The sequence below is a fragment of the Bos javanicus genome, chromosome 21, assembly GCF_032452875.1.
Source record: "Bos javanicus breed banteng chromosome 21, ARS-OSU_banteng_1.0, whole genome shotgun sequence".
NCBI classification, from domain to species: Eukaryota; Metazoa; Chordata; class Mammalia; order Artiodactyla; family Bovidae; genus Bos; species Bos javanicus.
Window position 1 is genome coordinate 69,687,482 of NC_083888.1, and position 26,519 is coordinate 69,714,000.

At 42.2% G+C, this 26,519-nt stretch overlaps 1 pseudogene; it reads left to right on the forward strand.

The window, feature by feature from the left end:
* Positions 1–2,441: 2,441 nt before the first annotated feature.
* The window catches only part of LOC133234001 (olfactory receptor 5M9-like), a 29,668-nt pseudogene continuing 5,590 nt past the window's right edge, over positions 2,442–26,519 (forward strand).

The window sequence follows — 26,519 nt, forward strand, 5'->3', positions numbered from 1 at the left end:
TCCCTGGATTGGGAAGATCCCCTGGGGTAGGAAACGGTAACCTGCTCCAATATCCTTTCCTGGAAAATTCCAAGGACAGAGAGAAGCCTGGAATCGCAAAGAGTCAGATATGACTTAGTGACTGAACACACATTTTCTGCTATAGTTAGACCCTTGGTTCATACATAAGTCCATATAACCTCATACTGTGTAATTAAGTCAAATATGAATCTAAGCTTTATTGTATGGAGGTGGTTTGTTTTACCAGCAGTGTAGGAGGGTTCCCTTTTCTCCAGGCCCTCTGCAGCATTTATTGTCACTGAGGCTTAAAAGGAATCAGCATTTCAATTTATTTATCTGATTAATGGTTATTTTATTTAGAATATAGTTCATTTCCAATGTTGTGTTTTTTTGTAGATGTACAGAACAAGATTAAGACATTCATAGACCCATATCTAGTCTCTCTCAGAGGCTTTGCCCCTGTGGATTATTTCCGAGTGTTGAGCAGTGTTCCCTGTAGTTACAGTGGGCCCTTACGGATGATCTGCTTTTCTTGTGGGCCTGGGCTGTGTGCTCTTATTCCCCCATGCCTGGCACCACCTGAGAGTCATGACTCAATGACACTGGCTACTGGGTGTCCAGTCAGAAGGGACCAAGAAGCAGCATACAGAGCCAGATAAGATGTGTCTTTTCATGCGCAGTGGACATACAGCGTGTTAGGACTTTGTTTTGTGTTTGGAAAACACACAGAGTCTCTAGAAGTTGATCTGAGCTGTGGGCTTGAAACCGATGTGCAGGGCAAGAGCTCCCACTGGACACTGGCTTGGAAGCTTCTGCACAGGTGACCATATTGTGTTCAGCTTCTTGAGACTGGATTCTTTCACTTAACAATATATATGTCAGATAAGATTTATCCTTGTCTTTCCATGAGTTGATGGCTCATTCCTTTCTATTGCTAAGCAGTATTTCATTGCATGTGTATGGGAAGAAAAGCAATTTTTCCTCTACTCTTCTAGATTCTCAGTTGAGACTTCCCCTGTAAAAAATAAAAAACAAAGGAAAAAAAAAAAGATTACCAGGACAAAAACAGAAGTGTAATAACATGTGTACCTCCTATATATAGGGGAGTCACCCAGGAAAACTGAGTCACTCCCTGAAATGTCCAAAACTGTCATCTCAAATACCATCTTCAGATACAAACAGAAGAAAGACCTTGGGGGTGGGGGAAGCCAGTTATGGCAGCTATCTTGCAAACAGCAAAGAAGCATATGATTTTTTGCAGATTTAAGTCAGGACTTCGCCATTGATAAGAGCTACTTAAGATTTAATCTTTTTTTTTTTTTTCTGGTGCAAAGAGGGACAGCCCTTAAATATGGAGATTTCTCTATTATAAATGTCCTTCACAAAAGGGCAATCACTACTCAATTTTCTGAGATTTCTTTCTTTCTTTTTAAAGACTGAAATAGTCCTTATGCCAGAGAGTCATATTTTGGGGCAGCATACTCTAGTTGCCTTGACATGGATGTACTCCACTTTGCTTGCATTCATCCATTGAAGGACATCCCGATTTCTTCAAGTTTTTAGCTATTATGAATAGTAATGCAGTGCGTAATTGCATCCTTGTTTGAACTTGGAGATGTATTTTCAAAGCAGTCGAGCAAACACTGAAAGGATGATTGTTGGATACCAAGGTGAGACTTCTTTAGCTTTGGAAAAAAAAAAAAAAACCACACAGCTGTCTTACAGAGTGACTGTACATGCATCCCACCAGCAGTGAGGGAGGGTTCCTGTTGCTCCTTACCCTCCAGCACTTGATATTGTCATATATTTGGAACTTAGCAGAGCTAATAGGTGTGGTGGGATATCTCATGATTTTAATTCGTGATTTCCTAGTAGTACATTTTTGTATGATTTTTGCTATCTGTATATGTCTTTTGGACAGGTGTCTGTTCAGATCCTTACCCATTGCTTTATGGGGTTGTTTTAGAAGTCTTTGTCTATTTTGAGTCCAAATTGTTTATTAGATATGTAGTTTACAAATATCTTAAAATTTATAAAGTCCAAAATATTTTTTATTTCTTTTGTACACTTTTTGTGTGTGTCAAAACTCAAAGCTTATGATCTGAAAACCAAAGCAAGGTCATGTAGATTTTCTGCTATGTTTCTCTATAATTTTGGTAGTTTTGCATTTTAAATGTTTGTGAATAAATTTGAGTGAATTTGGTGCAAAATCTAAAGTTTATGTTTATAGCCATTTCATTTCATTTCATTTCATTTCATATGGTTTCCTTCCACTGATGTGTTTCGTATCTGTTTTGGAGAAGTCCTGGGATATTTGGCTCTATTTAAATTGGAATTTGCACAGTTTAACGGATGCTGTAGAACTGCCCTCACGCGGCAGGGCCTCCACTGAACTGTGAGGGCAACTCGGCCTGCACTTTCCTATTGGCTGACAGGGAACGCAGAGCCCGCCTCCCTGAGCTGGCAGAGCACGTGTTCTGCCCACCGACCTTGCGCAGGCACAGCTGACTGGAACCCGGTCTCCTCAGGACTCGCTGGGGCTTTGGCTTGTGGAACGCTTGGGGCTGAGTCCCTGCTGCCAGCCAGGCTTCAAGAAAACCCTGGGGCGGGTGGCGAGTCGACAGTAATGGAAGCTCAGTCTCCTCAGGACCCATTGGGGCTTCAGCTTTGGGGCTTTGTGGCATCCAGTTCACACTGACAGGAGCTGATCTCTTCAGGAACTTTTGGGAGCTGGAGCTGCTGAAGGAGGTGAGGAAAAGTGGAAGGAAAAGTGGAAAAAGGAGAAGGTTCCTTTGCATGGCTGACTGCTGAGGGTGTCTGTTTTCAGAGGACTCAGGAGAGGAAGGGCTTGATGTGGAAAGCTGGCTTTTTGTGCCTGGTGTAGACAGAGCTCAGTGTTCTTTGGTGTGTGGTGTCCAGTTTTCCCAGCACCGTTTGTTGAGGGGACTGTTCTTTCCCCACTGTCTGTTTCTGGCTCCATTCTATGAAGTAACTGACATCAAGCCCTTAGGGCTGTTTTGGGGCTCTCTGTTCTGTTCCTTGGGCCCCTGTGTCCATTTTTGTGCCAATTCCACATTTTCTTGGTGAATTAGCTATGTCATATCAGGTGAAGTCTGGGAGGGAGATGCCTCCAGTCTGCTCTCTTTTCTTGATGCTTTTGGCTATTCAGAGTCTTTTGTGTTTCCACACAAGTGTTCAGAATGTTTGTTCTATTTCTGTGGAAAATGCCATTGGAGCTTTGACCAAGCTTGCTTTGTACTTGAATATTTCTTTGGGTTCCTGACCTGTCTCCTGAGAAATCTGTATGCAGGTAAAGAAGCAACAGATAGAACTGGACATGGAACAACAGACTGGTTCCAAATTGGGAAAGGAATATGTCAAGGCTGTATATTGTCACCCTGCTTATTTAACTTATATGCAGAGTGCATCATGAGAAATGCTGGGCTGGAATCAAGCACAAGCTGGAATCAAGATTGCTAGGAGAAATATCACTAACCTCAGATATGCAGATGACACCACCCTTATGTCAGAAAGTGAAGAGGAGTTGAAGAGCCTCTTGATGAAAGTGAAAGAGGAAAGTGAAAAAGTTGGCTTAAAACTCAACATTCTGAAAGCTAAGTCATGGCATCTGGTCCCAATACTTAATGGCAAATAGATGGGGAAACAATGGAAACAGTGACAGACTTTCTTTTCTTGGGCTCCAAAATCACTGCAGGTGATGACTGCAGCCATGAAATTAAAAGGCCACCTGCTCCTAGGAAGAAGAGTTATGACCAACTCAGCATATTAAAAAGCAGATACATAATTTTGCCAACAAAGATCTGTCTAGTCAAAGCTATGGTTTTTCCAATAGTCATCTATGGATGTGAGAGTTGGACTATAAAGAAGCTGAGCACCAAAAAATTGATGCTTTTGAGCTGTGGTGTTGGAGAAGACTCTTAAGAGTCCCTTGGACAGCAAGGAGATACAAGCAGTTCATCCTAAAGGAGATCAGTCCTGAGTATTCATTCAAAGGACTGATGCTGAAGCTGAAACTCCAATACTTTGGCCACCTGATGCAAAAAACTGACTCATTAGAAAAGACCCTGATGCTGGGAAAGATTGAAGGTGGGAGGAGAAGGGGACGACAGAGGATGAGATGGTTGGATGGCATCACTGACTTGATAGACATGAGTTTGAGCAGGCTCTGGGAGTTGGTGATGGACAGGGAAGTCTGGCGTGCTGCAGCCCATGGGGTCACAAAGAGTCGGACACAACTGAGTGACTAAACTTGGGTTCCTTGACAATATTTATCAGTATTCTTTGTGTCCCTAAGCACAGGATAGTTTTTCATTTATTTGTGTCTGTTTTGTTTCTTTCATCCCTGTCTTAGAGTTTTTAGTGTGCTTTCACGGCCTCAGTTAAATTTATTTATTTATTTTTAAAAAGGCTTCTTCCCTGCCTGGAGGCCTTGTGGGCTTTGAGGTGTTTTTTTTTTTTTAATATATATTTATTTTTATTTATTTATTTGGCTGCACTGGGTCTTAGTTGCAGCATGTGGGACCAAGTTTCCTGACCAGGGATGGAACCCAGGCCCCCTGCATTGGAAGCATGGAGTGTCAACCACTAGGCCACCAGGGAAGTCCTCTTAATTAAATTTATTCCAAGGTATTTTCTGATACAATTGTAAATGGGATTGTTTTCCTGGTTTCTCTTTCTTTTAAAACATTTTGTTTATCTGTTGGCCGTGCTGGGCTTTGTGTGTGTGCGTTCTCCAGCTGTGTGAGGGGCACACTCTAGGTGAGAAGCATGTGCTCCATAGTGCAGGTGCTAGTATTTCTGGCACAGGTGCTTCGTTGCCCTATGCATTGGTAGGTGGATTCTCAACCACTGAACCACCAGGGAAGTGCTTAATTTCTCTTTCTAATGGCACCTTATTAGTGTATAGAAAGACAACAGATTTTTGTGTATTGATTTTTGTACCTGGCAGTGTTACTGAATTCATGTATTCTAACAGTTTTTTGGTGGTTTGATGTGGAAAACTAGATTCCAGATATCCCAGTTTCCACTATGACCAAGTCTTCCACAGCACCCAAGACATAGTGACCCCCATGATAATCTTGTGGATTAAAAGCACACAGGATGATTACGACCCGGTTGGCCTTTTCTGTGACTTACTTGACTTAATGTCTTCAGTGTTCATCCATGTTGTAACCTGTATTATTGCTTCTTTCATTTTTCATTCCAATTAAACATAGGTAACATTGAGCATGGAATCCATTTCACATGTACAGTTCTATGGCATTAACTACAATCACATTGTTGTACACATATTCTCACCATCCACCTCAACTTCTCATGTGCTTGTTGACTATTTGCACGTCTTATTTGGAGAAGGGTCTACCCAAGTCCTTTTTTCATTTAAAACCTTGAATTGTTTGTAGGGACTTGCAGCGCCCTCTGGCCCAAGCCGGGTCCGCCAGGCAGTCCTCTTGGCGGCATTGGTCTTGGTGAGTCCAGCCTGGCTTGGTCTCCTTGCACCGGGAGTTGGGGAACGGCGGCATTGCTAGTGGCGTTGCAGGGGCGCCACTTTCTCCCTGGCGCTTGCAGGAGAGGGGCCTCTGGGCTCCAGGCGCCCTGGCCCGCGAGTGTGAGGAATCTGCAGCTCCACGTGGACGCGGCCCAGGCGGGGCAATATTTGCTCGGCACTGGCTGTGGCTCACCTGGGTGCAGCAGCGAGGCCTGGGGCCTCTTCCGGAGGTGGGCGTCAGGGCGGAGCGCACCTGGCGCGCTCCTGCGCTCCTCCTCCCAGCTCTTAGCTTGGGTCCCAGGCGTGCTGGCAGGGGTCTTGGGAGCCTGCGCCAAGCGGCTGGGAGCGCTATTTTCTTGCACGGAGCGGGGGTGGGGGGTGGGGTGTTGTGGACCACAGATAAGGGGACCGTAGGTAAGCGGAGGGTGGAGCAGGGAACCACGTATTACACCCTTCCTTGGCACAGTCCCAAAGCTTCCTAACCCTAAACTGGCAGTCGCGGGAAGGGTCGCTGTTGGGATAAAGGCTTTGAGGACATTCCCAAGCCTACCACCTCGCAAAAAGCTCAGTCTCGCACGGTTTTCCCAAGCAGCCTACTGCCCCCAGCAAGGTCTCTGCAAGCAGAACCTGAGAGCGATTGGTTTGAGTCACCTTTGGCCTGTGGGAAGTCCAAGGGAATTATCTTGTATGGTGCTTTCACCTGCTGGGACCTCCAAGCCCCATTCTAGCCAGCTGGCCCAGCTCTACCTCCTGCACCTTTGCAGTCCTGCCAGCCCTTGGCCACCTGATGGAATGGGAAAGGGACGGATTGCACCTTAGCGTGGCATGGATTAAAACCCTGGTTGCCCAGGAGAAGGAAGGAGGGCACTTTGCTGCTCTTTCATTGTGGAATCAGTGGCTGTCCTGCTGACAGGGTCCTTTCAATGGAGAGACTCTGTGCAATGAGTTTGGTGTCTTGGAACTGAATAATTAGAACGTTTAAAAATTCTAAATTATGTGGTCCTTTAATTTAAAAACAAAACCCATAGAACTTCTCAGGTTTTTGTAAATTGAGGTCCAAAAATTGAAGGCCTATTTTTCTACCACTGTGGCATTCTAAAAAGAAATGTGCATTTTTCAAGAAGAGAGTCAGAAAAGAACCCAGAGGTGCCCCTGAAGTTTGGCAAAGGCCCTGGGAGGTCACTTGTAAATGCTGAGCTGTTGGGAGCCTGCAGCCAGTCTCTTCCTGTGTCTGATGGGCAGACCTCTGCAGGGTTGTCCTTTGCATGGGATACTCTTGTTTGTGGAAATCCAGCTCAGAACCATGTCTTGATGTATAAGAATTTCCCAGACTTGGTCCCCAGCCAAATCCTGTAGGGCCAGGGGTTCCTTCCTTCATGATACCTGTCTGTTTGACTGAAAACCAGCAATGATGTATTTTTCTTTAAATCTGGTCTTCATCTAGGCCTTAGAGTAGGCCTGTATGATATTTCCCCTCCCCATCCAAGAGGCTTGGTATCCAGGAATGAATTATCAGGATCTTTCCTGATCCTGACTGAGTCCCTTCTCTTAACTGGGTTTCCCTGATCTCCATTTAGGCACCTTTGCCCTGGGGTGGCACTAGTGGTGAAAACCTACCTGCTAAAGCAGAAGAGGTAAGAGTTTGATCCTTGGTTTAGGATAATCCCCTGGAGGAGGGCATGGCAATCCACTCCAGTATTCCTGTTTGGATAATGCCCCATACAGAGGAGCCTGGTGGGCTACAGTCCCTAGGGTCACAAAGCGTCAGACACAACTGAAGCCACTTAACACACACACAGAGGACCTTTGCACTGTAGACTCATGTGATTGTTTTGGGTCTTTGGAGTCCCTTTTAATTCCACATGTATGTTAGGGTCAGCTTGTGTATTTCTTCCTAAAGACCTTTTAAAATTCATAGTGAAACTTTATATTGAATCTTCATTTCAGATTGAAGCTGCATTACACATTATTGCCATCTTAAGTGTTTCCATCACTGGAATATCTTTACATTTATTTAGGATTTTTTTTCAGCAATGATGTATAATTTCCAGTGTGCCAGTCTTGGCACCGTATTAAATCTATTCAAAATTATTTTATTAATGTTGACATTATTGAAAGGGAATTGTTTTTTAAATTCCTTTTCTGAATATTACTTGCTGGTGTATACAGATAAAACTATGTAATCATTTATTTTTATCAGTTTGGAAAACTTGACAGTTCATTTAAACTTTTGGTGACAATCCAGCACTACATTAGGTTACTTAGTTTGTTCTTGTTTTGGCTTTTGAGAGCTACTTCCATTGCCTCTTGTTTTCATTTAACATTTCTCTTTGTGGGTTTCTTCACTTTGTGTTTCTTTACTTTCTCATACTTTAAGATTATTCTGGCTCATATAGTTACTGTCTTCGTCCTAGTCTCAGTCATTTCTTCAAAGAGCTTCTGTTATTTTTTTTTTAATTAATTTTTGGCTATGCTGAGTCTTTGTGGCTGCATTCAGGGTTTCTCTAGTTGCAGTGAGCACAGGCTACTCTCTGTTTGCTGTGCCTGGGCTTCTCACTGCAATGGCTTCTCTTGTTCCGGAGCTTGGGCTCTAGAGCCTGCAGGCTTCAGCAGTTGTGGCACCTAGGCCTTGTTGCCCCTGGGCATGTGGAATCTTCTAGGACCGGGGATTAAACCCGTGTTCCCTGCATTGGTAGGCAGATTCTTTACCACTGGACCACCAGGGAAGTTTCCTGTTCCCCTTTTATTAGAGAATGATATTAAAAACAGATATGTAGGACCTAATGTACTCAGCTGACATTTAAACCTAATGGAAATATATACATGCATTCCAGCTTATCATTAAAAGTATTCAGCTAGAGGTAATTTATGATGATGTCTCCAACCTGATCCATTGTGACATGGATATTGTAATCTTTTTGTTTATCTGTAACTTCCCATTCCAGCGGTAAGAAGCCTGGCTTCCACCACTTGTCATGGATTGTATTCAGTGCTTGTTCCATGTGATTATTGGTACAGTAGTTTCAGTACTGTTAGCTCCTGTTTCCCTTGGGAAAGAATTCAGAGTGCACTGTTTATCTCTGGTATAGATTGCCTTTGACCAGCGGATTATATTCATTTCCAAAGTTTACTTTTGTCAGCCTATGCCATCCTTGCCACCAACAGTGAGTTTTTTCCATGCATTTTTGAGTCATTTAGACTCTGCTGCATTCTGTGTTCCATTCTGTGACACTCTCATATCCTAAATAACTAAATTTGAATAGATTATGATTTACTAACTGAGGTCTAAAGATCTATGGGTTTACACAAATGCACAGTGGTAGATATTCATCTGTAATGTCAGTTCAGTTCAGTCGCTCAGTCGTGTCTGACTGTTTGCGACCCCATGGACTGCAGCACGCCAAACTTCCCTGTCCATCACCAACTCCTGGAGCTTACTCAAACTCATGTCCGTGGAGTCGATGATGCCATCCAACCATCTCATCTGTAATGTATCAGATGGAATATTGAACCTCCTACCTCATAATCTTTTTCTAAGTCTGTTTTGCCTTTTTCAGAATGTCATATAAATGGTGTCATTAGTGTGTAGACTGGATTCTTTCACTTAGCAATATACACATAAGATTCATCCATGGTTTTTGTTTGGTTGGATGGTTCATTCCATTATATTTCCAAATACTATTCCATTGCATGTGTATTGGAGGAAAAATAAAGTTCCCTTTATATTTCTCTTTTCCTCATTGAGACTTTCCCCCACAACAAAAGGCAGATGAACTGGAGGAAAACAGAAGCTTATTACCATGCATACCCCCTAAATGCTTGTAAGGTACCTAGGAAAACCTGAAATGGCCCAAGCCTGTAACTTATATGCTGTCTTTAGCTAGGAACAAAAGAAAGATATTGGCGGGGGAGACAGAATGATTTGGGAGGTTTGGAAGGAAAGCACAGTAAACAAGGGTCTGGATAGTATGCAGATTTACATCCAAGCCATCTCCATGGACTAGCTTCTCTTAAGACTTAGCTATCCTTCCATTTCTGGTACACAGGTGGAGACAGCCTTACAAGTGGAGATTTCCCTAATAAATATAAATTTAATTCCTAAAAGGGCATTTTCAAACATTCTCCTGGATCTGCTGTTTTTTAAATGTCAGTCCAGCATTATCCTGATGTCAAAAAGACACAACTTGGGGTGGCATATTCTGCTCCCCTTGATGTACATGTGCCCTAATTTGCTTATGAATTAATTTACAGAGGAACATTCTGATGTCTTTCAGTTTTTAACCAATTTTTAACCCAGAATAGAGCTACTGTGCATTATTTTATGCTAGTTTTTGTTTGAACAGTTTTTCAAAGCTGTTGTCTAAATACAAGAGGTGTAGTGTGCATCCTGGGTGAGTCTGTTTAGCTTTGGAAAAAACTGTCAGACTGTCTTCCAAAGGTGGCTGTGCACGCATCCCACCAGGATCTTGAGTAGGTTTTCTTATGGTTGTTTACTGTCAGTGTACCCTCTGTGGCCGGGTGTATGTTTCAGTCTTTACTAATTATTAATGGGTTTGTTTGCTCTAGAGTTCTTGGTATAATTTGAGTACAAATTATCAGATATGCATTGTTTTAAAAAAATTATTAATGTTTGGCTGTGCTGGGTCTTCGTCGTGTGGGCTTTTGTCTAGTTATGGCGAGCAGGGGCTACGCTGGTTGTGGTGTGTGGGCTTCTCACTGGTGGCTCCTGTTGTTGTGGGACACAGGCTCTGGGGCTCATGGGCTCAGTAGTTTCAGCTCCCAGGATCTAGAACACAGGCTCAGTGGTTGTGGTGCATGGGCTTAGCTGCTCCACAGCATGGACAGGGATCCAACCTATGTCTCCTGCATTGGCATGAAGATTATTTAATACTCAGCCACCAGGGAAGCCCTCAGCCGTGTTTTAGATTCTAGTTTGCCACACCTGTATCTGGTGAGAGAGGCCAGTATCAAGAGGCCTGGGAGCTGGGGGTGCTCAGCCACAGTTCTGGCTGTGCCATCGAAAGCTTTGGGGCCTTTGGTGAGCTCCTCAAATTTCCTGGGACTGTTTCCTCTCTTCAAAAATGCCCTGCTGTTGGACTGTAGCCCACCAGGCTCCTCTGTCCATGGGATTGCCCAGACAAGAATACTGGAGTAGGTGCCATTTCCTTCTGCACAGATACACATTTGGAAGATATTTTCTCCTGGTTTGTGGTTTTGATGCAGGAAGGGGGGACCCCTTCCACGGCCTGAGAGCAGGCTCTTGTCTGACACTTGGAAATGAATTGTCTGAGGAGACGTGTGCTGTCAAAGCAAGAGATTTTATTGGGAAGGGCTGCCTGGGTGGAGGGCGGGAGGGTGAGGGAAGCTGAGAGAACTGCTCTGCCACGTGGCTGACAGTCTCAGGTTTTATGGGCACTGGGTTGGTTTCTGGTTTGTCTCTGGCCAGTCATTCTGAATTGGGGTCCTTCCTGGTGGCATATGCATCACTCATCCAAGGTGGATTCTGGCAAGGAGGACCCTGGGAGGTTGGTAAGACCTGCGGATTGGAGTCTCCTATCTCCTTTGACCTTTCCTGAATTCTGGTTGGTGGTAGCTTGTTAGTTCCTTGTTCCTTACCCAGGACCTCCTGTTGTAAGATGACTCCTGCAAGTGATTTCTCTGGTGCCCGGCAAGGACGGGCGGGTGGTTTTGGTTAGTAGTTCCCCTAACACTTTGTCCTTTGGTTTTCTTGAGTAAGGGAGTGAATGTATACACTTTTAAAAGTCAGTGTTTTAATTTATTTAAAACAGTTTGTATATTGGCTTTTTTGTTGTGTTTTAGAACTCATCACCAGTCTCAAAGCCATGTAGATCTTTTGTTGTTTTCTAAAATGTTTATAGTTTTTAACTGAAATGTGGTGCCAGTTGCAAAGTTTGTGTTTATGTTCCTTTCATTCCGTATGGTTTTTAATCAATTGTTCCCTGGCCGTGTGTTAGCAGGGTCTTGGAGATTTTTGGCTCCGTTTCAGTTTGGGCTTCCAGTCTGAGCGCTCACAGCAGAGCTGCTTCTGGGTGAGCCCTCTGAGGTCTGTGAGCGCGGGGCTGCCCGCTCTTCTCTGGTGGCCCGCAGAGGGCGCCAACCCCCGCTCTGACCCGTGGGCACAGGACGCTTTGCCTTCAGACTCTGCTCTGTGACCAGCTGGCGGGAGCTTTGTCTCCTCAGGACCGCCAGGGCTCAGGCTTCTGGATAACGGGGCTGCGTCCAGGCTGAGAGGAGCGGGGTTGCCTCAGTGCCCACCAGCAACACTGCAAGAGGGAAAAATGAGGACGAAGTAGACGTTTCCTGTGTCCAGCTGAATGCTGACTGGAGGTCCATCTCAGAGGACTCAGGAGGGAAAGAGCTCCATGTGCAAAACGGTGGGTTTTTAGTTAGATTTCTGTATGATCTAGAGGATGGCCAGTGACGTTCTTTGGTGTAGGTGGCCAGTTTTCCTGTCACTGTTCCGTTAAAGGACTGTCCTTTCCTCTTCACACGTTCTTGGCTTTTCATGAACTGTCCACATACATGTGGCTTTATTCCCGGGCTCTCTATTCTTTCCTCGAGTCCCTGTGCCTGTGTTTGTGCCAGTTCCTCACTGTTGTGGTTACTACAGCTCCGTGATGCAGTTTGAAGTCAGAAAGGAAGATGCCTCCAGGTTCATTCTTCTTTCTCAGTCTTTTTGGCTGTTCAGGGTCCTTAGTTGTTGCAGAATATTATTAGGAATATTCTATGAATATTTCTATGAAAAATGCCTTTGGATATTATATTTTGATTGCAGTGCATTTGCTGATAGCTTTTGTTGGAATGGACATTTTAATAACTCATTCTTCCAGTGCATGAGCATGGAATATTTGTGTTTTCTTTGGTTTCTTTATCAGTGCTTTCTAGTTTTCTGACTACTGGTCTTTTATGTCCTTGGTTAAGTTTTTTTTTCTTAATTTTTGTTTCTGATTGTTATTAGTGTATAGAAACACAACTGATTTTCATATATTGATTCAGATTGTAAATTGTAGTATTTTATATAATTGTAAATTGATCCCAAAGTATTCAACTTTACTGAATGTATTCTAACAACTTTTTGTGAAGTTATGCGGGAAATTTTATTTGTAAATTCCATGTGGACTCCTTCAAGGGCAATGAACATCACAACTTCCCTTGAACTTTGTCTGGGTAAGTCTTGGCCTCTATAAGAAAGTTTCAAGCCTGTCTGATCTGATTTCCTTTTGTGGTATTGATATGGTTGTTTTGAAAAATAATTTACTTTTCAGTAACTTAAAATGTGCAGGAAACTCTTAATAATGGTAAAAGAAAAACTCACATTTGCCACATCACCTAAAATACTCCATGCGTTTTACCCAAAATGGGTGCATTCTCCTGTGGAACCAGCACATAATCTCCAAAATCAGGAAGTCATATAGTTTCTACATTATAATGTAATCCACAGCCCCACTTCCACTTTCAGCAATTGCCCAATTGTATGAATGTATCTTTTTTCCCATCCTCATCCAATTTTTTTTTAGACTGTTACTGAAATTTTCAGACATTTGGACAAACTTGGTGGATGTAAAGCAGACATGGTGAATATGGGATCTGGGTGGCCTTTTCTATATGGATTTTTTTCACTAAAGATGTTTTTAATGTTTATTCATTTTGTAACATGTATCAATACTACATTCTTTTCCCCCATAGTAATTAAAAATAAATAATATGCCATTTACCATTTACATATTTGTAAGCATACAGTGTTGTAGTATGAACTACCTTTACTTGTTTTGCAAACCAGTTTAATAATGTGCACCTTGTACATGCTTTGGAGAAACTCAGGAAACTGAGTCAGTGACTGAAATGGCCCAAGATTTCACCTTAGATACCGTCTTCATCTAAAAACAAAACAGGGGCTTCCTGGTGGTCCAGTGGCTAACACTGGACACTCCTTAAGAAGGAGGCCCAGGTTCCATCCCTGATCAGAGAACTAGATCTCCCATGCCGCAACGAAGAGTTTGCATTCTGTAGCTAAATATCTGGCTTGCCTCAATGAAGGTCAACCTGGCTCAGCCAAATAAAAAAAACAAAAAAACAAAAAAACAAATAAATATTAAAAAATAAAACCAAAGGAAAGGAAGGGTATGGTTGTTGTACAGATTTACATGTTAGCTTTCCCTATTGATAAAAAAAGAGTTTCACAAGACTGTCATCCTTCTATCTGATATATACAGAGAATTCCTTTGAAATGAGATTTCTCTTGTAAATGTGACTCAGAAGAGCCATCTTGAACTTGGGCTTCAGAGGTGATCATGTGCCCTCTTGAAAAAAAAAGTTAATTAAGTCCAACTAATTCTCATGCTGAAGGGGTATATTTTGGGGTAGCATTTGCCCCCCTTCACTTTGGATGTATCCCAGTTTGCTTACACAGTCATCTACCAAAGACATCCTGATATTTGAAAGTTTTTAGCTATTAGAAGTAGAGCTCCTGTGTATAATTGTGTGATAATTTTTGTCTGGACATCTTTTCAAAGCTGTTTACTAAGTACTAGACATGTAGTTGAGAGAGTCAGTTCCTAGGCAGGTTGATAGGGAGTCTAGGGGTCCCCAAGGAGAGAGGGGTCTGGAATTCTCAAGGAGGAAGAAAGGACAAACTTTTTTTTCCATCTCTACATTCCTTGGGATTATATAACAATAATGTATCCTGCCTAAGGACAGTCTTTGGATTCAACCTTCTGTTATCTTAAAATGTAAATTATGGGAGTAGACCTGGTCTTTACAAGGATGTATCTTGCCTGAGGACAGTGTTACCTTAAAATCTAAATTATGGGAGTAGGTCTGATGAGGTCTTTACAACCTCCAGATATTCTTTGGATTATATAACCTCATTGTTAACACTAGCAAGCGGGTACTCTTTCTACCCTCTTCTGATGCCTATGTCAGAAGCTTTTTCTATCTCCTTTATACTTTAATAAAACTATTACACAAAAGCTCTGAGCGATCAAGCCTTGTCCCTGGCCCCGGATTGAATTCTTCTCCTCCAGGGGCCAAGAATCCCGGTGTATTCACGTGATTCAACAACCTTTCATCTTGGGGGCTTGTCCGGGATCCTTCAGGACAAGGTAAGGATACTTGGAGCTTTAGTTCTTTTTTCTCTTAGCAAACATGTTTTCTGCTGTGCTTTACTAACTCTACCATGTGCTTGTGTGAATGAATGACATGCCCTGCGTGAAGCAAGTAAGGAGCCCTGCTCTGCGGTTCCACAGTGATCTCATACTGCTTATGGCAGAAACCTGTCGGGGGGTTATACTGACCTGCCAATGCCAAGAGGCACCCAATGTCTCCTTTGGGAACCGACCAGAAATGGGCAAAGCGTGTGGACTGAACTCTCCTTTCTTGGTCAAACTTTTCGGTCTCTTTGACCATTTCATAACTCCTTGGGAATTAGAAGTACTAACCTAATCTATTGGATCATAGACTTTCAAGGGACTTGTGATCTATACTGTTATTGTGTACTGTGGTTTAGGTCCCAAACTTGGATTGGTAGTCAAGAAAGCACCTAGCCTCGCTAGGAATCGAAAGTTCAGAAGCTAGATGGAACACTAGCTCCAAGAACATCTCTGAGATTAAAGGTTACTCAGATTGGGACTGCAATGGTAACGCTGGCTCTTAGTGGATCAGAGGAGGCTGTTATACTGGTGTGGTGATGCTTGGAAAGAACATCTCAGTTTTATGTTCTCGTCGGTCTTATTGTGGTCAGGAAATACTCAGGGTCGTGCACAGGCACTCAGGTGACGAATGTTTCCCACAGTGGTCTTAGCTTGGGAGGCATTCCGGAAGGTTACTCTGATTCACCCCGGGTGACATCAGAGGCAAGCAAGGTTAAATGTGAAGAGCTGGACGTCAAGTAAGGATGCTATCAAGTCTACCCCTGGTACATCCCCACCCCATCTCGGTGGTAGAACCGGGAGGGACGAGTACAGCACCTGCGTCGGTAAGGGACAGACTAAGTCCGACCAGGAAGGAAAAGCTTTTGGTGTAACCAGGAAGGAAAAGCTTTTGTCTACACCCCCATCTAGAGCAGGGAGGGACGCCTCTGGTAGAAAAATGGCGCTGGCCACTTTTCTTCTCTCTTACAGATGGGAGCTAACAATTCCAGACCCCTCTCTCCTTGGGGACCCCTAGACTCCCTATCAACCTGCCTAGGAACTGACTCTCTCATTGTGTTCAGGTCACAGGTGAGCCTTGTTTAGCTGAGGAAAAACCCAGTTAAGTTTCTCTGTGGCATGTGGGATCTTCCTGGGTAAGGGATCGAACTTGAGTGTTTTGCATTATCAGGCAGATTCTTTACCACTGAGCCACCAGAGAAGCCCCACCCTGCACCCCCCTTTTTTGAGTTAACTGGATCTAATAGGTGTGCAGTGCTACTTCACTGTTGTTTTAGTTTGTAATTTCCTTATGATATATGATTTTGAGTGTTTTTGATATGCTGATTTACTATCTTTATATTTTCTTTGGCCAGGTGTTCAGATTTATACATTTTTAATGAGGTTGTTTGTTCCAGATTTTTTGGTATAATTGGAGTACAATCCAGAAGTAGATGTTTTTTGGGGACACCTTTGTTTTCTCCATGATTCAATGAATGTTGTCAACTTGATCTCTACACTTAAAGCAATAAAAGAACCATTGCTATTTAGAATGCGGGGGCTTTAGGGAAGTCATTAGGTCATGAAGGGTTTGCTTTGCCCTCATGAACTGAATTAGTGCCTGCTCATGCTTAGTCATATCCGACTCTGTGACCCCATGGACTGTAACCCGCCAGGCTCCTCTGTCCATGTGGTTCTCCAGGCAAGAATACTAGAGTGGGTTGCCATTTCCTGATCCAGGGAACATTACCTACACAAGGATCAAACTCAGGACTCCTGCACTGCAGGAATATTCTTTACTTTCTGAGCTACTAGGAAAGCCCATGAACTGGATTATTGCCCTCATAAAAGAGCCCAGGGCACTTCCTTGCCCCATATGATTTGTGGGCACAGCAAAAAGACAGCCATCTACAAACCAGGAAGAATGCTTTCATCAGAACCCAATCTAATCTTAGACTTCCAGCTTTCAGAACAGTGATAAATAAATGCCTGTTATAATTACTATAGCAGCCCAAACAAGTTAAAGCAATCATTAACATAATGTTCAGATATCAACAGTTTTCACCAGAAGACTATACATGAAAGAATGTGTTCTGTTAGATTTCACTTGTGTAAAATTCAGAAAAAGACACAAACTTTGTAGAGTGCTAAAAGTAAAGATTCATCTAACTTGAGGAATACTGACTCAGAGAGAAGAGGAGAAGTTTGTCTGATGTAGTGTTGATCTTCTACTTGGTGTAGAAGTTTGGTCATAAAGGCATTTTTACTTTGAAAAAATTCAATAAATTGTTAACTTATGTTTTGTGCACATTTTGAATGTGTACTGTAAACGTTTGAAATATATTTAAAATGATACTACTCTTCAAAGAAGCAAAACCTCCTTTGAATATGAAAGCAGTCTCTTTGTCTACTGAATGCAGAACATATTAGTTTGCGAGGGCTGCAATGGCAACCCACTCCAGTACTCTTTCAGGGAAGGTCCCATGGATGGAGGAGCCTGGTAGGCTGCAGTTCATGGGATCGCTAGGAGTCGGACATGACTGAGAGACTTCACTTTCACTTTTCACTTTCATGCTTTGGAGAAGGAAATGGCAACCCACTCCAGTGTTCTTGCCTGGAGAATCCCAGGGACGGGAGAGCTGGGTAGGCTGCCATCTATGGGGTCTCACAGAGTCGGACACGACTGAAGTGACTTAGCAGCAGCAACAGCAGCAGCAGCAGCAGCAGCTATAACTAAGTACCACAGACTGGGGTGGCTTAAGCAAAAGAGACTGATTTCCTTCCAGTTTGGAGGATAGTAATTCAAGATAAAAATGTTAGTAGGGTTGGTTTCATTCTGAAGCTTCTATCTGGCTTATAGATGGCCATCACCTCCTGTGTCTCTCTCAGTCTTTCCTGTGTGTATTTTTGTGTTCTAATCTCCTTTCTTAAAAAAGATACCAGTCATCTTGGGTTAAGATGCACTATTTGAACTGATTCAATTTAATTTCCTCTTTAAAAACTATATCTACAAATTCAGTCATATTCAGAAGTATTGGAAGTCAAGATTTTTGATATATGGATATTAAATAAACTTTTCAACCCATAACCCAAAGTGAGATGGCAATAGGTTGTGGTACAAAGTTATGATAATTGTGTGGAAGAAATTGTGTTAAACTGGATTAAACAAATATTGCGGGTAACAGACTATGGCACGAGTATCGATGGTAGACATCAGTATTATGATGTAGACTTCCCAATGTATGAAGGAAAATATTGACACGGAATCTAAAAAAGAAAAGCACTAGAAACCAGTTGGGCCCCATGGCAAATCTGCATTGTACCCAATTGTTATTTCTCCAGAAAACTCATTTAGTGCAAAATACAAGCTAACAAAGCAATTACTTAATACTCACCTATATGTATAATCTCTTAAGGAAATGGCATCAATCTACAAATATATAAATCCTGCCTGCATTATTCAGCAGAAGAGCCATGACACTGATGGTCTTTCTAAAATGGCTGTTCCTTCAAAGGTATGTAGACTTCTGTATTATACATTTATTTATAACCATCAAAACTCCGCTTTCTTATTTGGGCAATCATGTGCCAAAAACTAGACTTATGATTCATAAATGACAAGAAAGAAAAAGCAAATACCAATGACGAGAAAAGTGTGGATATTTACTATTTTAGGTACTATTACTTATATAATTCATTGAGTCATTTAGGTGGATGGTAAGGAATATATTGAATGCCATTCTCTATGATTCTTTACTTAACGACTCATGCTGCTACTGCTAAGTCACTTCAGTCGTGTCCGACTCTGTGCAATCCCATAGACAGCAGCCCACCAGGCTCCCCCGTCCCTGGGATTCTCCAGGCAAAAACACTGGAGTGGGTTGCCATTTCCTTCTCCAATGCAGGAAAGTGAAAAGTGAAAGTGAAGTCCCTCAGTTGTGTCTGACTCTTAGCGACCCCGTGGACTACAGCCTACCAGGCTCCTCTGCCCATGGGATTTTCCAGGCAAGAGTACTGGAGTGGGGTGCCATTGCCTTCTCCTAATGACTCATAGCTACCATTTATTGATGACTACCCAGTCCATGGATGTACAAAGTGTCAGAAACGACTGAGCATGCACACAAATACACACAGACATGAATGGAGAACAGTATGTTCCATAGTGCATACTTTATGTTGCATAATCCTCAAAATAAACCTACCCATATAAGGAATACATTTTGACAAAAAAAAAAAAAAAAAAGATGAAGCCCAGAAATATTAAGAAACATTGTCCAGAGTTCATGGATCAAAATTGTTAAAGCCAGAATGGGAATTCAACAAGTTCATGCCATAGCCCATGTTTTTATCAGTAAATTCTACTCAGTTCAGTTCAGTCACTTAGTCATGGCCGACACTTTGCAACCCATGGACTGCAGCACGTCAGGCCTCCGTGTTCATCACCAACTCCTGGAGTTTACTCAAACTCATGTCCACTGAGTTGGTGATGCCATTCAACCATCTCATCCTCTGTCGTCCCCTTCTCCTCCCACCTTCAATCTTTCCCAGAGTCAGGGTCTTTTCAAATGAGTCAGTTCTTTGCATTAGGTGGCCAAAGTATTGGAGTTTCAGCTTCAACATTAGCCCTTCCAATGAATATTCAGGATTGATTTCCTTTAAGATGGACTGGTTGGATCTCCTTTCTGTCCCAGGGACTCTCAAGATTCTTCTCCAACACCACAGTTAAAAAGCAACAATTCTTCAGCACTCAGCTTTCTTTATAGTCCAACTCTCACATCCATACATAACTACTGGAAAAATGATAGCCTTGACTAGATGGACCTTTGCTAGAAAAGAAACGTCTGCTTTTTAATATGCTGTCTAGATTGGTAATAACTTTCCTTCCAAAGGGTAAGTGTCTTTTAAATTCATGGCTGCAGTCACCATCTGCAGTTATTCTGGAGCTCCAAAAATAAAGTCTATCACTGTTTCCACTGTTTCCCCATCTTGTTGCTATGAAGTGATGGAACTAGATGACATAACCTTAGTTTTCTGAATGTTGAGCTTTAAGCCAACCTTCTCACTCTTCTCTTTCACTTTCATCAAGAGGCTCTTTAGTTCTTCTTCACTTTCTGCCATAAGGGTGGTATCATTTGCATATCTGAGGATGTTGATATTCCTCCCAGAAATCTTGATTCCAGCTTGTGCTTCATCCAGCCCAGTGTTTCTCATGATGTACTCTGCATATCAGTTAAATAAGCATGGTGACAAGATAGCTTTGACAAACTCCTTTCCCGATTTGGAACCAGACTGTTGTTCTAACTGTTGCTTTCTGACCTACATATAGATTTCTCAAGAGGCAGGTTAAGTGGTCTGGTATTCCCGTCTCTTTCAGAATTTTCCCACAGTTTATTGTGATCCACACAGTGAAAGGCTTTGGCATAGTCATTAAAGCAGAAATAGATTTTTTTTCTGGAACTTTCTTGTTTTTTCAATGTTTTTCCAACAGATGTTGGCAATTTGATCTCTGGTTCCTCTGCCTTTTCTAAAACCGACTTGAACATATGGAAGTTCATGTATTGCTGAAGCCTGGCTTGGAGAATTTTGAGCATTACTTAACTCGTGAATGAGATGAGTGCAATTGTGCAGTAGTTTGAGCATTCTTAGGCATTGCCTTTCTTTGTGATTGGAATGAAAGCTGACATTTTCCAGTCCCGTGGCCACTGATGAGTTTTCCAAATTTGCTGGCATGCTAAGTGCAGCACTTTCACAGCGTCATCTTTTAAGATTTGGAATAGCTCAACTGGAATTCCATCACCTCCACTAGCTTTGTTCACAGTGATGCTTCCTAAGGCCCACTTGACTTCGCCTTCCAGGATGTCTGGTTCTAGGTGAGTGATCACACCATCGTGTTTATCTGGGTCATGAAGATATTTTTTGTACAGCTCTTCTGTGTATTCTTGCCACCTTTTTTCAATATCTTCTGCTTCTGTTAGGTCCATACCACTTCTGTCCTTTATCATGCTCCTCTTTGCATGAAATATTTTCTTGGTATCTCTAACTTTCTTGAAGTGATAGCTAGTCTTTCCCATTCTGTTTTTTCCTCTATTTCTTTGCCAAGGAAGGCTTTTTTTCTGATCGCTGAGGAAGGTTTTCTTATCTCTCCTTGCTATTGTTTGGAACTCTGCATTTGAATGGGTATATCTTTCCTTTGAATGGTTTGCCTTGGAAACAGAGATCATTCTGTAGTTTTTGAGATTGCATCCAAGTACTGTATTTTGAACTCTTTTGTTGACCTTGATGGCTACTCCATTTCTTCTGAGGGATTCCTGCCCACAGTAGTAGACATAATGATCATCTGAGTTAAATTCACCCATTCCAGTCCATTGTAGTTCACTGATTCCTAGAATGTTGACGTTTACTGGGGACCAGCCCCAGTTGGATCCAGGGATTCCTTCGGGAAGACAGCGTTGGCAAAAGAATAGATAAAGAGATAAGGAAAGAATTTTGCAGTTAAGAAAATAGAGGACAGAAAAGAGGCTGATATTCCTTGGTTTACGCAGAAAGCCAATAAAGCCCCAGCACGGGACTTGCTCTGTTCACGTAGGCCGCAGGCACCCTCTCGAATTGCAGAAGGTGCCCCACCTTAGGCACCTTCTTGAGTGGGTCTTAGAAGCCCAGGCAGGAAAGTGAACGCAGAGAGCCCCTGTGCTCCAGGGAAATCAGCCTGAAAAAGAAAAGGAAAGAGAAAGAGCTTCGGTGAGCAAGGCCCGCACTTTATTTTCCAAAGTAGTTTTTATACCTTAAGTTGTGCATAGAGGATAATGGGGGAAGGGGTAGAGTCATTCAAGGTCAGCAGTCCTTGATCCTTATTGAAGCCAGGCTTTTTTTCTACAAACTTATCATATGCAAAAGCTTTAGGTGATTTACGTCATCTTTTGGCCAGGAGGCCTGTTAACATTTTATGACCCTTTCTTCAGAAAACTTATTTTTCTCTAAAGGTGATTATTCTAAAGTCAGGTGCCACCCTCTGAAAGCATTAGATACAGTTGCATTCGTATAGGGCAAAAGTGTGGTGGACTATAACAAAAAAGAATTAACTCAAGGGTCCAAGGTTACAAACATTAAAGCTACTACTTACATTTCTATACAGCAACTATATTAACCAATACACTCCCAGGGACACAGTAGGTAAGGGATATGGAAACTTGGCAGCAAGCATTAGCTCAACAAAGAAATCCTCTACTAGTTCTATTTAACAATTTTAACTCTCTGAGAAGCTCTGCATTGTTAGAATATCTTAAGCTTCCCGTGCCTCTTGTGGTTGGCAGGCTGTGAATCTGAACAAACCTGTCCGGCAAGCTAGAAAGTCATCAGAGGGGTTTGAATTGAAACACTCCTATTATGCCCAGGAGACTTATTCTTTCTGGAGTTATTTCTCCACTGATCTCCAGTAGCATATTGGGCCCCTACTGACCTGGGGAGTTCCTCTTTCAGTATCCTATCATTTTGCCTTTTCATACTGTTCATGGGGTTCTCAAGGCAAGAATACTGAAGTGGTTTGCTATTCCTTTCTCCAGTGGACCACATTGTGTCAGACCTCTCTACCATGACCCGCCCGTCTTGGGTGGCCCCACAGCGCATGGCTTAGATTCATTGATTTAGACAAGGCTGTGGTCCTAGTGTGATTAGATTGACTAGTTTCTGTGATTATGGTTTCAGTGTGTCTGCCCTCTGATGCCCTTTTGCAACACCTAACATCTTACTTGGGTTTCTCTTACCTTGGATGCAGGGTATCTCTTCACGGCTGCTCCAGCAAAGTGCAGCAGCTGCTCCTTACCTTGGACAAGGGGTATCTCCTCGTCGCCACCCCTTCTGACATTGAACGTGGAATAGCTCCTCTAGGCCCTCCCCAACCAGTAATGCTGAAGAAGCTGAAGCTGAATGGTTCTGTGAAGACCTACAAGACCTTTTAGAACTAACACCCAAAAAAGATGTCCTTTTCATTATAGGGGACTGGAATACAAAAGTAGGACGTCAAGAAACACCTGGAGTAACAGGCAAATTTGGCCTTGGAATACAGAATGAAGCAGGGCAAAGACTAATAGAGTTTTGCCAAGAAAATGCACTGGTCATAGCAAACACCCTCTTCCAACAACACAAGAGAAGACTCTACACATGGACATCACCAGATGGTCAACACCGAAATCAGATTGATTATATTTTTTGCAGCCAAAGATGGAGAAGCCCTATACAGTCAGCAAAAACAAGACCAGGAGCTGACTGTGGCTCAGATCATGAACTCCTTATCACCAAATTCAGACTGAAACTGAAGAAAGTAGGGAAAACCACTAGACCATTCAGGTATGACCTAAATCAAATCCCTTATGATTATACAGTGGAAGTGAGAAATAGATTTAAGGGCCTAGATCTGATAGATAGAGTGCCTGATGAACTATGGACTGTAGTTTGTGACATTGTATAGGAAACAAGGATCAAGACCATCCCCATGGAAAAGAAATGCAAAAAAGCAAAATGGCTGTCTGGGGAGGCCTTACAAATAGCTGTGAAAAGAAGAGAAGTGAAAAGCAAAGGAGAAAAGGAAAGATATAAGCATCTGAATGCAGAGTTCCAAAGAATAGCAAGAAGAGATAAGAAAGCCTTCCTCAGCCATCCATGCAAAGAAATAGAGGAAAACAACAGAATGGGAAAGACTAGAGATTTCTTCAAGAAAATTAGAGATACCAAGGGAACATGTCATGCAAAGATGGGCTCGATAAAGGACAGAAATGGTATCGACCTAACAGAAGCAGAAGATATTAAGAAGAGGTGGCAAGAACACACAGAAGAACTGTACAAAAAAGATCTTCATGATCCAGATAATCACGATGGTGTGATCACTCACCTAGAGCTAGATATCCTGAAATGTGAAGTCAAGTGGGCCTTAGAAAGCATCACTACGAACAAAGCTAGTGGAGGTGATGGAATTCAAGTTGAGCTATTTCAAATCCTGAAAGATGATGCTGTGAAAGTGCTGCACTCAATATGCCAGCAAATGTGGAAAACTCAGCAGTGGCTACAAGACTGGAAAAGGTTAGTTTTCATTCCAATCCCAAAGAAAGGCAATGCCAAAGAATGCTCAAACTACCACACAATTGCACTCATCTCACATGCTAGTAAAGTAATGCTCAAAATTCTCCAAGCCAGGCTTCAGCAATACATGAACTGTGAACTTCCAGATGTTCAAGCTGGTTTTAGAAAAGGCAGGAGAACCAGAGATCAAATTGCCAACATCTGCTGAATCATCAAAAAAGCAGGAGAGTGCCAGAAAAACATCTATTTCTGCTTTGTTGACTATGCAAAAGCCTTTGACTGTGTGGATCACAATCAACTGTGGAAAATTCTGAAAGAGATGGGAATGCCAGACCACCTGACCTGCCTCTTGAGAAATTTGTATGCAGGTCAGGAAGCAACAGTTAGAACTGGACATGCAATGACAGACTGGTTCCAAATAGGAAAAGGAGTACGTCAAGGCGGTATATTATCACCCTGCTTATAACTTATGTGCAGAGAACATTGTGAGAAATGCTGGGCTGGAAGAAACAGAAGCTGGAATCTAGATTGCCGGGAGAAATATTGATAACCTCAGATATGCAGATGACACCACTCTTATGGCAGAAAGTGAAGAGGAACTAAAAAGCCTCTTAATGAAGGTGAAAGAAGAGAGTGAAAAAGTTGGCTTAAAACTCAACATTCAGAAAACGAAGATCATGGCATCTGGTCCCATCACTTCTTGGCAAATAGATGGGGAAACAGTGGAAACAGTGTCAGACTTTATTTTTGGGGGCTCCAAAATCACTGCAGATGGTGAAGTGAAATTAAAAGATGCTTACTCCTTGGAAGAAAAGTTATGACAAACCTAGATAGCATATTCAAAAGCAGAGACATTACTTTGCCAACAAAGGTCCGTCTAGTCAAGGCTATGGTTTCTCCTGTGGTCATGTATGGATATGAGAGTTGGACTGTGAAGAAAGCTGAGTGCCAAAGAATTGATGCTTTTGAACTGTGGTGTTGGAGAAGACTCTTGAGAGTCCCTTGGACTGCAAGGAGATCCAACCAGTCCATTCTGAAGGAGATCAGCCCTGGGTTTTCTTTGGAAGGAATGGTGCTAAAGCTGAAACTCCAGTACTTTGGCCACCTCATGCGAAGAGTTGACTCATTGGAAAAGACTCTGAGGCTGGGAGGGATTGGGGGCAGGAGGAGAAGGGGACGACAGAGGATGAGATGGCTGGATGGCATCACTGACTCAATGGACATGAGTCTGAGTGAATTCCAGGAGTTGGTGATGGACAGGGAGGCCTGGCGTGCTGCGATTCATGGGGTCACAAAGAGTCGGACACGACTGAGTGACTGAACTGAACTGAACTGAACTGATCTTTCCTTTTCTCCTTTGATTTTCACTTCTCTTCTTTTTTCAGCTATTTGTGAGGCCGTCTCAAACAACCATTTTGTGTTTTTCCACTTCTTTTTCTTGGGTATCATCTTGATCCCTGCTTCTGTACAATGTCATGAACCTCTGTGCATACTTCTTTAGGCACTCTGTCTAGCAGATCTAATCCCTTGAATCTATTTGTCACTTCCCCTGTATGATTGTAAGGGATTTGACTTAGGTCATAGCTGAATGGTCTAGTGGTTGTCCCTACTTTCTCCAATTTAAGTCTGAATTTAGCAAGTGAATTTGGCAAATGGATTTGGATAATATTTGTCATCTCTCTCTCTCTCTTTTTTTTCCAGTGAACCACTTTCTTTACTCTTTTGAGATTTGTTTCAGTGTTGCATGAAGAATGATGATGTCAAGGTTTTTGGTTAAGTTATGTTCCTGGTTTTAGTTTCCAATTTTCAAAACAATTTGTGGGTGACCTTGAACCACTCATTTTGTGTCATTCATCCAGTTAATTTTTAGGATGAAGTATCTGACCTCCAAGATCACTTCTGGCTCATAATCTCCCCAAATCTTGATTCTTTTGGAGAATTTAAAGCAATTTTGCTATTTGCAGGAAATTCAGGATAGTTCTGTAAAGCACTTTAAAAAATGGATCTCATTCATACATTTATATATATATATATATCAATTTTTTTATAGTTAAGATTCTCTAGTATAAAATGTATTTAACCTTGACTATCTTCCTTGCTCTCTCCCTCTTTAACACACACACATACATACAGATACACTCACACACACAATGCTTTCTTGTTTTAAATTCCCTTTTTCTCGAGGGAGTGCACGTTAAGTTATAATAATCTGGTGCCAATGAATTTGCCTTATGTAGCTTCTCCATAAAAGGTGAGAAGGAACTAAGGAGGAGTCTGGGATCCTTGGGCACTGAAGAGGAAAACTTGGCCTGAGTATTATTCTGTCCATGATTTTCTAGCAAAATTGAGGTAGTACAAATGGGAGTTTATGAACAATCTTGGTTTCCATTCAGATTATTTAATCTGCTAGCTATCTTTAATGTCTGAGCTACCAGAGAAGCACCAAGAATACTGGAGTGGATAGCCATTCCTTTTTCCAGAGGATCTTCAGGACTCAGGGATCAAATCTGGGTCTCCTGCATTACAGGCAGATTCTTTTCAGTCTGAGCCATCAGAGAAGCCCCTAGTATCCATATTTTGTGAAGAAACTGAACCTCAGATTTATTTTACATAGTTAAAAAAAATTTTTTTTTTATTTTACCCTTCAGCACAGAGATAATAGTGATCATGATCACAAATAGGTGGCAAGATCTTGTGAACTGTTAATAGGTGAAAATTCACAGCTCATTTCAATTTTTTGACTGCTTCATTAGAGACAGGCATTGTGCTAGGAATTTCCCAATGTTGTCTGC